The 14366-nt window shown below is 32.7% G+C and overlaps 1 protein-coding gene across 1 annotated transcript in view; it reads left to right on the top strand.

Annotated features, from left to right (window-relative positions):
* The window catches only part of LOC107996605 (uncharacterized), a 90357-nt gene that overhangs the window by 30727 nt on the left and 45264 nt on the right, over nucleotides 1-14366 (top strand). The gene's annotated exons all lie outside the window — the stretch shown is intronic.

The raw sequence follows: 14366 nt of genomic DNA, 5'->3' as shown, positions 1-14366 counted from the left end.
CGAGCGATAATAATATTAGTTTAATTGTACGGCTCGTGGATCGCATCCCGTCCTGCATGTTAAAGAGGAGATATCTCTCGGGATAAATGATAAGTTAGTAGGCTTAGAATCGAATAAGAGTCTTTATCGTTTCTTTACGAAGATTTAAAGTAGATTTCAACTTTGAACTGTTACTTTTAAAAATCCTTATTATTGAAAAGAAGACAAATTACCAACATGTAGGAAGATGTTGGAAGAATATTTATAATATCCTCCTCTTTGATTATTTAATCGTTAAATCTTATTACGATTATATTTTGCAACTCGTTTAAAAATAAGAGAATGAAAAATTGGTCCATCAGACTCTGTCTGGTTCGAATACATCGATCGATACATTGAGTTGTATCTGAATATCCTGAAATAAGGGAACGGTGAAAACGTGTAGCACGGTGATGTACAAGCTCGGTCACGAGGATTTATGACGACGAGACGCGAAATCGAATAATTGGCCTCGTCTGGTTCACGCTCACGAGAACGTGATATCGCGTGTTTAATCGTGGATACCGGTAACTAGATGAATAGAAAGAGATATGCGGGTGGTGAATGGTGATGGTGGTGGCGGGACGTGCATGGAGGTTTTAAGATATATCCGATTTAACGATATCTCGAGTATAGATTTGACAACGAGTAACGAGTGGCGATACGAAGGCGCGGTAATTATGGAAAATAAGAAGAAGAAGAATTGTTGGGTTATATTTAATACTTTTTGACGAGTCTTGATCTTTTTGATAGAATTAAATCAATTCGATGAGCGTCGAAACATAGTAGCATATAAATTCTTCTTTGAAATAATTAATGTGCAATAATGTGACTAATTCTGTTCTAAAATTCGCAGGAAAAATAAAAATGCTAACATTGATTACACGGTTTAACGTATTTAATTATTTTAACGCAATTGAAAACGAGTATCTCAAATTTACAATTTCAAGTTTAGAATATGAATTATTAATTAATTTACAATGTGTGGATTGTAATTACTGCTTCTAGTTAATAATTTAGCCAGTTTGCCATTGATTTTGGTGAAATTATTATATTAAAAAATCCTAGTATATATACATCGTGTAACAATAAAACAAAGTAAATTAAATTTTTATCTTTAGAAGTCAAACTTTGCACTTTACATTAGAAAGAACAGAGGCATCATATTGGAATGATCGTGTGTGATCGACTTGGTTGTAAAGTAAAACTTTTTCTTCTTTTCTATCGATATCTCTGGGGAAACTTTTCAAGGATTTCCATAAGTGGCTCCTGAAAAATTTAAATAAGTGCATTAAATCTACTGCTGCTCTTGTTTCTCTTCACTTGTTCTGATAGTTTCGTACTAATAAAATAATCACATTAAAAGAAGAAGAAGTGGGTAAAAATGGGGGGAAGGGAGGAAGTGAAGAGAAAGGAGAATAAGGAAGTTAACTTTTCGCTTCGAGTCGAGTCTTTTCGTTAATAATATAACTAATGGAGTTTCTTCATCAATTATTATACGAAACAAATAATGAAAAAAAAAAATAAAAGGAAGATAGAAAGTTAATTTCTTTCGGAAAAAAGAAGTTATTGAATGATTAGCTTGATTTTGAAAGATTATCAGAAATCGAGATTTATTAAAATTTTAATTCCCAGTATAATATTTTCCAATTAAAGAAAAAAAAAGAAAGAAGAGAAAAAAACGTTCCCAAATATTTTTAAATCTCGCAAAATTCCTAATTTTCGAGTCGATCAAAAAATTAGATTTCGACTCTTCTCAATATCATGTTATCGTCTCGTGAAATCGACTTCCGCGTCGAAATTCGATCGACGATATAAATATTATTGAAAAATGGGAACGAGAGATGCGTTCGTCTCCCGAAAACTCGTTCGTTTCACCCAGGACGTTTATCGCGAGTTTAGTCTTCCTTCCATCTCCGACTCGACTTTCAAAGCCGCAATGAAGCTAAATGGATTTTTATCTCACCTCCGAGGAAATGCTTTTGTGCCACGATAACGGCGCCGCTTCGAAGAAAGCTCGAGAGCCCTTTGAAGGGCCACGAATCCTTGCGATATGATTTACGATCCTCTTCCAGACGTTCTCGAAAGAGAGAGAGAGAGAAAAGGACAAGAAACTTCTTATACATTGTTGTTTCTTTAAATATAAGAATCCGGATACGAAATTTGATGAATATTAAACTCGTTGAATATAAATATATATAAATGAAATGAACTGGATTATTATTAATTTCATCGAATCGGATTAAAAATTATTGTTGTACTCGATCTTATAATTCGTTTTATCTATCAATTTGTGAACCTTGAATTGAACGTGCTCGATAGAAAGTTTTTCTTTTTTTATCTAATGGAATGATAAAATTATTCGAGTAAAAAAAAAAAAGATTTTAATCCGAGTGGTATCCAAGGTCTCCACTTGTAATTAATTTGTACATTTTGTACATTCGATTTTCTTGGTATACGCACAAAATACCGAGCGTTAGTTTCCTCTTATAGAGGGCGAATTTTCACTGCGAAACATGCATTCATAATTCGTTATTGCGCATATTATTTTCCATCATTGTTGGGAAATACACATTTTGTCAGGAATTAGGTCATTCCGTGTAATTCAGCTTGAATGTAGCGTTAAATGTATCGAATTCGTTAAATTTGTCTCGAAAAGTCTGTCAAAGGAAGAGGAAATTAAAGCGTAAAAATAATACGTAGCAATGAAAAATTATTAAAACAGAGAGATAGATAAAAAAAAAAAGACTTTTTAAGGATTAAAAACTTTCTCTGTATAAGAGAAAAAGAATCTTATTTTTCATTAAACTTCTTCAAAGTTTTTATAATTTTTATAATTTTTATAATTTTAAATAAAATTCTTTTTTTTTTTTCTTCTTTAAACTTCTTTAAAGGACTAGTTTTTACAATTCTTTGGCAAAAAGAATCTTATCCTTGCTTAAAGAAAAATTTCTCTTTCGAAGCATTTTTTTTTTCAATTAAATCTTTTAAAATTTCTACAATCGCTTCTCTCGTTATCGGGAGAAAAATGCTAAAAAAAAAAAAACTCATAGAATATTTGGTTCGTTGGTTCGACTTCGTAAAGAGTGCTCTTTGTCTCGCCAGAACTTTCGTCAAGGGTTATCTCCTAGAGACCATAGGGTTCGTCAACCTTGACCCAGATCCTTCAGGGGAAAAGAACGTCGCGCGAAACTCACCGAAACTTTTAATGCTTCGGCCTATTTAGGGGCAGGCAATTTAGCTGGTCGCTCGAAAAGCAGCTTAATGCCGAAGGCTACCCGAGTGATTTGTCCTGGAAAGTGGAGCCGGGTTGATTTTTATCGAGCAGCGAGGAGTCGAGTAAAATTATCGTACACCAAGGTGACGAAACGGATAAACAGAGTGGATGGATTTTTTTTTTTAAATGGACTTTCTCCTCTGAAGAAGGCTTTCGTTTGTTTTAACAACAAACGTTCAATCGATTGAACGTAATTTGTGAGGGATTGTTTGAACAGTGGCCGATGTTTGATTTATTTAATAATATTACTGGCAACGTTATAAAGTTTGTGTGTATTTAAGAACAGAGTTCATAATTTTTTTTTCTCCGATATATAGTGGGTTGATACAGTGTGGGAGTATAGGGATATTCATTTTTATTTTTGCTGCTCTCGCAAATACGAAATTTACATCTTCTTCTTCTAATTATGTAAAAATAGATATTTCTTTTTTTTTTAAATAGATATTTAAAAATATATCGATACATTTCTTTTTTAATTTTTCGCGTGATAGAAGTATTAAAAGAAAGACAAATATATTAAAAGTTAATAATATTATTTTAAACTCCATGTATAAATATTTAAATACAAGCTTGGAAATTTTCAACACGTGTAATAGTTGCAAAAGGAAACGATATCAGAGATACGTTACATCGAAATTTTGACATTTGCAAAACTTTTTCAATAAATATGGAAATTCTGTTTTAAATTACGCAAATTAGTCACGTGTTTGTCCCGACAAATGTTATATGTAAATAACAGAGAATGTAATAATTATGCATTATTTCTTTTTTTTTAATGAAACAATTTTATAAATGAAAAACAAGTTTATTCGAGAATGAATTTAATTCTATTAAATTCAACAACGTTCAAATTTAATTCAAACAACGTATGTTACCATATGTTAGAAATCCAGTTCAATGGCATCGAACTTCGCAAACACTTCAACTCTTTACAAACTTTTATCGGTTATCAAATTTATTTCACGAGAAAGAGCAAACTATTCAAAGCACGAAATTTATTGAACCAAACATTCGTCCATAAAATATCCTTTTCCATGTGGATGTGTATATAATAAGATCTCGAGACACGTTGTAAAGTCGATTTGTTTTCGATTCTTCAATTTTAGATACAATAGCCAATAAAAATCGAAAGGAAAAGTCACGTGTAGGGGAAATATTGCATAATCTGCTCACTTGGATTCGTTCTTCCGTTTGTCAGGAAGATTGTGCTCTTCTTTATCGCGGATATTTTATATTTGAACCCTGATCAAACTGTCATAAGGGGACAAAGTCAAAGTTATAAAAATCTTTGAATTGCGATCATATTACGGAGATGTGTAGAATGTATTTTATAAGCTATAATAAGCTACTGCCGCTCAAACAATTGCAGAAATCGATGTATGATCGAAAATATTTAATTATATATTTATAGCTCTAAAAGAAAGCAACTTTCTTACATATTTCTATATCTTTTTATAACATTTTTTTATTTTTTATTTTTTATGGATAATTCGTGGAATTAAATAACTAAAGTTCATTATAAATATAATATGATGATAATAAATATTGAAAAGACTCATTCTTTTTTTAAATAGATTTTTTTAAAACGATTAGATAGAACGAAATAACAAATACGAAGTTATTTTTATTCGATGCAATCCAATTTTTCATAAAATATACCGAGTATCCAATGTGGAATATCCATATGCCTGCTATCAGGACCAACTGTGTTTTACCAATCTTACCATAATTCAATATTTATGCCGTGCAATATATTTCATGCTAGATTCTCCAAGCTTCATTATTCGATTTCACCAACTTGAACATCTATCTAAAAAAATTCCATTAGGAATTCTGGAAATTAAAAATACAGAGATCTTAAGATCTTAGAATTTTTAAGTTTCTTCGAAAACTTCGATGGCGAATAAATTTTAATCGAATTTCTACCAATGCCACGTTCAAGGCTGTTATATTATCCTTCGATTTTTCTCTGACCATGTGCAGAGAGAAAGAGAGAGAGAGAGAGTATCCATCGAAAGCGTTCTCTTGTCGCATTTCCGATGCATGGAAGCGGAAAATTGCGACTTTTTGAAGCGTCGCGACGACGAGCGCATTTTCTTTCGAGTTCTTAGTAGATTCCGGCGCTTCCAATAAAGGTGAAAGCTTTGCCAACATTTCAGAAGGTCAGAAAGTCGTTCCAGACGTTGAATGCTACGTGTTTATCGTCAATAATTACTCTCGTATTGCAAATTTCCAACGATCGTCATTTTTTATTATTATATTGTTAAAAAATTGCGTACATAATTGCAATCTGGAATTTTCGTTAAAAAGTAATTATTGGGATCTATTATAATTTTTTTGCATAATTTTTTCTACGATCTTATGATTGTCGAACATGAATAATGTTAAGAATTCTTTAACACGATTCATAATGATTTGTAGAAATTTTATTAATATATTGATATTTCGATTGTATAAATAACGCATGTTGTGCGTGATTTGTAATTGAAGTGATACGATGAAAATAAACAGATATACGAAAATACATTTTGTGAAAAACGAAATATCCGGTATTGGTCATTTTGATAAATTTGTTTATTCGTCTATTCGTCATTGTGGTCAAATGAATTCAATACACTTTGAAATGAAATTTTAAATAAACCTAATGATTTAAATAAACACGAAATCAGAAAGATTTATTCATCGAGCATCGGTGTTTATAAATTGGTATGGATTGGAAATTTATTTGGAATTCCACACGTCGAGTATCGTTTAACATTTCGCGCAAACTTTTGCGAATCTTGATTGAATGTATATATAGAAACGTTGAAAAAAATATATCGCTTTGTTCGATAAATTCAAAAACCACAAAATGACGCGTGGATATCGTTATATTAACGAAGTAATAATACGTATAATAATTTACATCGAGGAATAATTAAATGATTGAACTAATGCTCGAAATTTCCATTAAGCACGCTTTCAATGTCGAGACTTTGGTCTATCTTGTCACATTGACTTGTGGTTTTGCTTTTCATAAAGACCCAGACCCAAGTGTTGTACAGTACATCCATTAGAGCCATTACTAATTGCAAGTAGTTCCTAATTTTGTGAATATCTAAAGGGGAGGATAAACGAGCAAAATGCATGAATGCAATATCTATGATCGATGGAATGTTTAACGATAAATCAACTTCCACTCTTGCACGCTCATTATTAACCATAAACTTAGCTTGAATGATTTATTAACCCTCATTCCTCAAAACAGACGATTCTCTGTTGTCTAATTCGGTATCGTAAATCCAATCTCACAAATGCTTCAACTTTTATTAAATTTATAGATTTCGAGTAAAAGTAAAATTTGTTTTTACACATATTTTCTATAAAATTGCTCTTTTTTTTTTCTTCTAAATCGTGCACCGTTTATTTTTTATCGTAAATTAATTTTTTATTCAATTTAAATTCGTCTTTAGAGATTGTTCCATTGAGAAAATATTTTGAAAAGACTTTTGATCGAAGATACACGTTCTCATGCGGCATCCTTGTTAAAAATACGATACGAAATTTCGAACAACTGCGTTATCCCCTCGTTGGAACTCGTGAAATATATAGCCTCGTAAATTGACTTTTTCCGTGGAAATATTTCATCTGTTTTCCCTGCTAACAACTTGATTACTAAATTTCCAAAGTTACTATTTTATACGTATGACATACAAACTACATAAAAAAAAAAAAAAAAAGAATTTATACAAGAATTTAATTCAAATTATTTATCTTTTCGTTATATCGTTTATTTTTATCATCGTTTAATTTAATTGAGCAAAAATTCTATACGAAAAATTAAAAAATATATATCATGGAGAAACAAAACGTTAATATTCATATTTTCGAAATTCACGGATTCGTCAAACTGAAATTAGAGATTGAAAATTTCTTCAAATAATCAGAAACGAATACGATCAAAATTGAACAATTGAATTGAAACTTGGCCGAGGCGAGTTTCAAGGTTTCGACAATTTCCAAAATCCTCGTTACAAATCATTCTCGCGATATTTCCAGCAACCTTTTACCCAAGTAACGAAAATTCAACAAACATCATCAGCCGTACCGTTGCCTGATCGACGTTTCAATAATCAGAAAGCGTGTATCGTGTCCGCGTTTCCAGCTGGATAGGAGGGGAGGCGCGGGAAATACGAAACGGCGGATTGTCGGCGAGGAAAGGCGGGCGGGATCGACCGCGAAAATAAACGCGTTCCAGTTTTAACGCGTAACAGGTATTGTTTGAACTTGCGCATCGAGGTCAATTAAACAAGTAGCCACGGACGAAGTCAGGGATTCTCGCGGCGCCGACGTTTCGTGTTTCGTATAAAAAAAAAAAAACCTCCCCTCGCCGTTTATCTTTCATCATCACGCGTGTATATGTACGCGTCAGGGTTAAATCACGTGTGCACAGGGGCAGATTGTGCGAATTTTCAACAGCGGATGACGCACGAGAATGCGCTTTTAATGCTCCGACCCGTCCGTTTTCCGGTTTGATAGTCACACGGTGCATAAGGTTGCCTCGTCGTCGATCGTGTGGTGTGATCGTTATAACGTTGGATAAACATGGAAATGCCGTGGAAAAGAGGTATTAGGATTTTTCGATGCAATTGGATTGTTTAACGATTGGTTTTTCGTTTTTCGAATTTACCTCGATCGATTTTTTTTTATGTAAATCAATGGATATTGCGATAGGATTGTTGATGTTTTGGAAATATCGTGATTAGAAGAAGAGTATTTATAAGAAAAAAATTAATTCTATTTATATTTAATTCACACAATTATATGAAATTCGTATATTTATTTCTCTCTTCATTGTCCAATGTAAAATGTATAATTTATGTATGATCAAATCTCGCGGGTTTGCTCTTGAATAGAGAAATGTATCTTATATGTACAACAATATTATTGAATCTTATATAAGATTTGTTTTCATTGATCGATATTACACGTAGATAAAGATTGATACGATTGAATATCTCTAACAATAACTTCTCGACTCGATATCGAAAAATCGAAAATAAGAAATGGAAGATGGAGACGAGAGAATGTTTAAGATAAATTATCGGGATAATAAAGTTTTAATACAATACATTTTTGATTTTCATTACGCTTCGTTCGGAATAAATTGCGCGATAATAAATAAATATCGCGTATAAAATTACGATAATGAAAATCAATATTGTCGTGGAAATTACGTATACCAATTTTCGAGGAGGATAAAATTTAGGAACAGACTGTTCCAAGGCTGACTTGATTTTAATTAAAGTCCACCGTCTGCATAAAAAATTCGCTTCCACAAACGTCGCACGGGCCATATTCTCCCACTTTCGTAATTTGTTGCTGTGAAAATTTAAATTTTTACTGTAACATGTTGCTCCCTTTTATCTTTCCGAAAAACCACTGCCTTCTAATTTTAATAAATATTAAATACTGAATATTGATTAATTTTTAATTAGAAAAGTATTAATCGAGCTTTCGAAGAAAATCAAACACCGAACCGAATCGAATCAATTCTTCTTTTTTTTTATAAAATTTAACATCGTTACAGTGTTACGTACATTATTACAAATTGGTTTTCGAAAAACCATACTGGACATCATGTTTAATTCATTAATGATAATCTTAACGAGAACTTTAAGGGAAGAATATTGAGAGAAATTCATATTAATATTTACCTATACTTTGGATTCAAACAATCCGATACCAAGATTGCTCATTTGTGATGTATATTATCACAGCTAACGACTGGAAATTTTGCATATAGGTATAATTCAATGATCAAAGACTGCACACATCGGTCGTTCGATGCTCAGAGCCCGGATAGTTTCATTGGCAAATGGTGCGTTAACGGAGAACAGTGGTTACAATTTCCGTTTCCGGTCGATCTATCACGCCCCTATGGACGCCCATTTGATCTAAACCGTAAACGTTAAAGTCCCTATTCAACTGCAGATTTCGATGCTTGATACCTCCTTCGGCCTCTTCTCGTAATCGGTCAAGCCTATTCAAAGCGAAAGTGACCCAGTTTTCGATGATCACAATTTTCGAGATCGCCGTGTCAAAGCCGGTTGCGCTTCGATTCCATTTCCATGCATTCCCGTATTAAATTGCGATAATATGATCGAGCTTCATTCAGATCTGTCAACTCTATCTTTCTCTCTCTTTCCACTCTATTACTCGAGCACGCAACAACGCTCGACTTTGAATAATTGAACGAACATAAACGCTCGTTTGGATGGAAAATGATTGAAACCACTTTTGCTAATCATCATCAATTTTCATTTGTCGGAAATATTATTTTTTCAATCGCGTCGAACGATCAGTTATCATATACAGAATACAAAATTGTGTTTTTATATTAATCCTTGCGAAATTAGATTTATTGGTTCTCATTAACTGTGTTAATGAGATGTACTGTTGGAATTATTTAATATAGATTTTTCTAGGGGAGTGAGAATTCTCTTGCGCGAAGAGTATATTTCTAAATAGAAAGGAATTCGAAGAACGCACGAGTGGAAATTTTTACTATCTATCTTATAAAAAAAAAAATGAAAGTCTTGAAACGATATATCTCAATGCTTTTCACAGTGTAGTAGTAGTAGTAGTACTTCACTAAGAATTAATATCAATTAGTATCAATTACCAAAGATTTCATCTTCCCCCAAAACTCTTGCTATCGATCGACCTTCCTTCCTCCTAATCCACGCTTCATCCCTCATCCCGCACTTTCTCGCGAAACGAATTCACCCTCCGTATAACCAGATAGATCTTCTTGAAACTATCCAAGGTTACAAGACGCTTGGGACTAAGCTACATCTCGCTTAGAATTCATCGTGATGAACTTAAACCTGTGACTCGAATCACATAAATATCTGATTTTCTTTTCGTTTAAAACTTACCCTCTTCCACCTAAATGAAATATATCCGTTTTAATCGCGTAATCTTCGAGAGAGAGAGAGAGAAAAATGTTAATTTCCAAAAAAGTTTTCGACGAAAGGGGAAGAATTATCGTTCTTCGACTTTTTCCAAAATTCGCCTCGAAATTTCTCTCTTGAAATCGAGCAATTTCTCTCTCTCTCTCTTACTTACTCATTCACTCGTTGACTCTGGGTCAAAGGGGGTGCGGAGGAACGCCACTTATCACGCAGAATTCCTTTTCATTCGAAAGGGAGATTCATTTTCAAAGCACAACGTTTCTTTTCCAATTAATTCTCGAGGCTTGCCTCCGTCAATCTTGGCGATTGTTACTGACACGGGATACGGGAATCTTCCACTTCCTGTGAAACATTATTCCTGTTTTAACGTGCGATGCGGTGAGGTAAGCCAGTCGAAACGATCCGAGTCAGCTTGCGTACACTTTTGCTAACATCGTAAATTCTCTCTTGGACAATTAAGTTTACGATTAATATTCGCGTGAAGTTTCACACTTTGTAATATTCGTCTTTCTTCCAACCTGAATTTCAGAATAATTCTCTTGCTTATTTTCAAATTTATACATGCATACAGGGAATAACTCAAACGGTATATTTCATACATTTTATTATTTCGTTTTACGAATTTATATTTTGATAAATCAGTAAATATAGATACTTGAATCATACTCTTGAATCAATACGATATTTCTTTCCAGTGAAATAGACGCGTTGTTGTACCTTCTTCAACAACGGAATCGATGATGAAGAAGTATACTTTCATTGAAAATTGATTAACTAAATTAATTAAAAAAGGAATTTGAAAAAGAGAAAATTTTGGTATAAATATTTTTACTCTTCGTTTCAAATAGACCGACTGCAATTACGCCTATCGCTCTAATTCCGCATAAATTCCATCATTCTCATTACAAATCCTCCTGTTCCGACCCCAATCTATGATCCCTTTGGTCATGGCGAATGAATCGAAAGCCGATTTCCACATAATTCCCCGGTATCAATGGAAATCAAACCGATTTTCGCCACGGCCATGAACTATAAATGCGATGGAGTTTCGCAATTAAATTCGCGCAAGGACTTCTCCTCATTTGCGTTTCGCTACGTTGGCGTATAACGAATCGAGTTTTAGCGATCCCTGGTTATATATAAGGACGTTCTCGATCTGATAAGGAAATGGTCGATAACCGCGGTCAAGGTCATCGTGTCGTCCATGTCGAAATTCTATCATCCCTGTGGGAATGGCTTTAACAATTTGCGCATCCCTTGGTGGACGTAACACCGACCGTGGACAAGACATTTTCTCTCGTGGACGTAATATAAAGGGGAGGATATGAGATACTCGTTTTATTATATTTTTTCTTTTCTTTTTCCCTCCCCCTCCCCCTTTTCCGTTGGGGATAATGATAAGTAATGAAAAATCGAAGGAAACATTTTTAGGGATTTTGTATGCAATGTTGAATTGATCTACGAATTCGGATATCGTTATTTTTGAGAGAAATAAGTTATGAAATGAATTATGAAGGGAAAAATTGTGAAATAAGAGTGATCGTAACTTGAGTTTATTTAAATGTAACTTTTTTCCATCTTGTTTTGCGTTAAAATGAAATTATTTTCCAACTCTTTTGGAATTTTTTCGTAAATTTCTCAATACTAATGAAGGTTTACACGTGTTACGAGGTGATTCACCTAAATCGTCCGCTTTAAATTATTCGTAAACTGTTTGTTACACGAGAGAGTATTTCATAAAAAAAAAAGGTCATATAATATCAAAGGGAACGCAACAATCATTTGTTTGATACTTGGCCTTTTTATCGAGATACTAAGGTCACCTTGGGCCTTTCAAACGCGCTATAAAATTTCACCCTACAATTTGAAAGGGTAACTATCAAATTATTGATATACTTTTTTCGAATAAATAAATAAATAAATAAATAACGCAATAGTTCTAACGAGAAGGAAAGTTAAAACGAATAGAAAGTAGAACGTTAAATTGAAAAATTAAACGAGAAAAAGATTATTATAGTACGAAGAATTATTAAATACATTTACGTTATATTGGATTGAACTTATTTGAAAAGAAATTTTGCTTCTCTCTTTTTTAATAAAACAATATTTCAACAATTGTGGATTCTATCCTGTGAAGGAAAAACTGAAGTTTAGTAATTTTTAACGAGAGGAAGTGATAAAAGAGTGGCGCATCGGGGATTAGAGGCGATAATGATACTTCACCGAGTATACATAATGCATTTGCCTTTTGTAGGTACGTGGAATGAAGTGGCATCCACTTCAAATAATATTTTACATCGATAAAGGGTATTTCGGAATTATTATTGGAAAAAGAATCACTTTTGTGAACGATACACTCTACATTCTTTCGTATTCGATTAATTTCCGATTGAAAAGGGAGAGGCGTAACGTCATATTCTGACGATATCTCATAAAGATGATTACTTTACATCGAGGACAAATATATTATTTTATTTCATTTATTCCACTCGATATTATAAAATTATTTTGTTCAAACGTGTTCCATTATGATATTGAGTATCCATCGCTTTTTTCTTTTTTTGATTTTTAATTTTTAAATCTTCCGCATTCGATTTAAATTATGTAGAATTTTAATTTCAATTCATATAATATATTAAACAAATATTTTATCGAATTGAAAATTGACGAGGTATTAAGATTTAAAATTAAAAAAAAAAAAAAAAAAAAGAGAAAATAGTTTCCAAGTGAATTAACTTGTTCGATCATAAATTTAACGCAGGCACAACGGAGACCGGTGTATAAATCGGGGTTGAAAAGGGACCCATTGTTCGCTAAAAGGGAAACGGTTCGTTGGTAATCACTATCCATCAGAAGCAGGATGAAAAATAGGGATACTGTTTGCAAGAAAGGGGTTTCTGGCCAGATGGCAGAGGTGATTTGGATTCGTGCCAAATCTATGATGTTCTTTGCGCAAACGATAACCGGTCGAACACACAAGTGGCACACATAACGTATTCATGCAAGAAATACGTCCGTGCAGGTGCGGAATTATTCAACTGCCCACGCTTTCTCCCTGTCTTTTTCTGTCCAAGATAAAAAAAAGAAAAAAAAGAAAATTCGTTTCTATCCAAGTATGAAAACGTGGCTGGCGTTTCTGCGATCGATCGGGCAAAATCCTGAGGAATCGTAGCATTAATAATGGGCCACGTAATGCTTTTTCCTTTCGGAAATCGGTTCCTCTCCCGATGAATAATAGACAAAAGTAAGTGTAAGCAGCGAGAGAGAACTTCGTTACTTATGATATTGGCAAGGATTCCTCTCGATTGTTCTATTGAATCTTTAAGCCTTTCGACGTGATTCTTTTTTTGTTTGGGATTGACAGGCTGGAAATACTATTTGGATGGAGATAATAAATTTGGAAACGCGTGAAAATCTATTTTAAATCTGCTGTGTTGATATTTATTTTGCATATTTGCCATTGGTGCGACGAGAGGTACGCATGAAATATAATACTTATTCGAAGATTATTTTTAATATCGATGTAATTACGAATTTGAATTGAGAATAAATACGAGACGTGTGAATTTTGGTTTAGAAAATGTGAAACGTTTTAAATCTTCTGTTGACGTGCTGTTTTGAGCACGATGAAAAATTATATTGGTGAGAATTATAATAAAGAGGATACGTTTTAATTTTTTTATTCAATATTAAAGCAAAATTGGATATAAAGCAAATTTCTATATTTTTCAATATTAACTTGTACTTATATACACGCTTTATTTTTTTAATTAATTTATAATGTATATAATACAATTCGAATTTTTAAAAAATTCTTAATTTTAATATCAAAATTTATTATTATAAGTTTATAATTTATTATTGTAGTTTATTATTATAGATTTCTCTGCTAATGGCTACTAAATAAAGATAATCTCAATATAGTTAGAGATTATAAAATAATACAACAGTCACATCCTGTCCTCCACAAAAATATTCACAGCGGCTATACGTATTCCCTAGAGATAAAAGGGTTAAATGTTAAAGTTTAACCGATGAAAAATATATTCAATATTCAAAGCCTTTGAGAAAAAAGAATTAAACTTATTTTCAAGTTTTAATTTTTTATTTTAATC

Source organism: Apis cerana, linkage group LG5, assembly GCF_029169275.1.
Source record: "Apis cerana isolate GH-2021 linkage group LG5, AcerK_1.0, whole genome shotgun sequence".
Taxonomy (NCBI): Eukaryota; Metazoa; Arthropoda; class Insecta; order Hymenoptera; family Apidae; genus Apis; species Apis cerana.
Note: the sequence above shows the minus strand (reverse complement) of the source record. Positions and strands in the feature narration are given on the sequence as shown.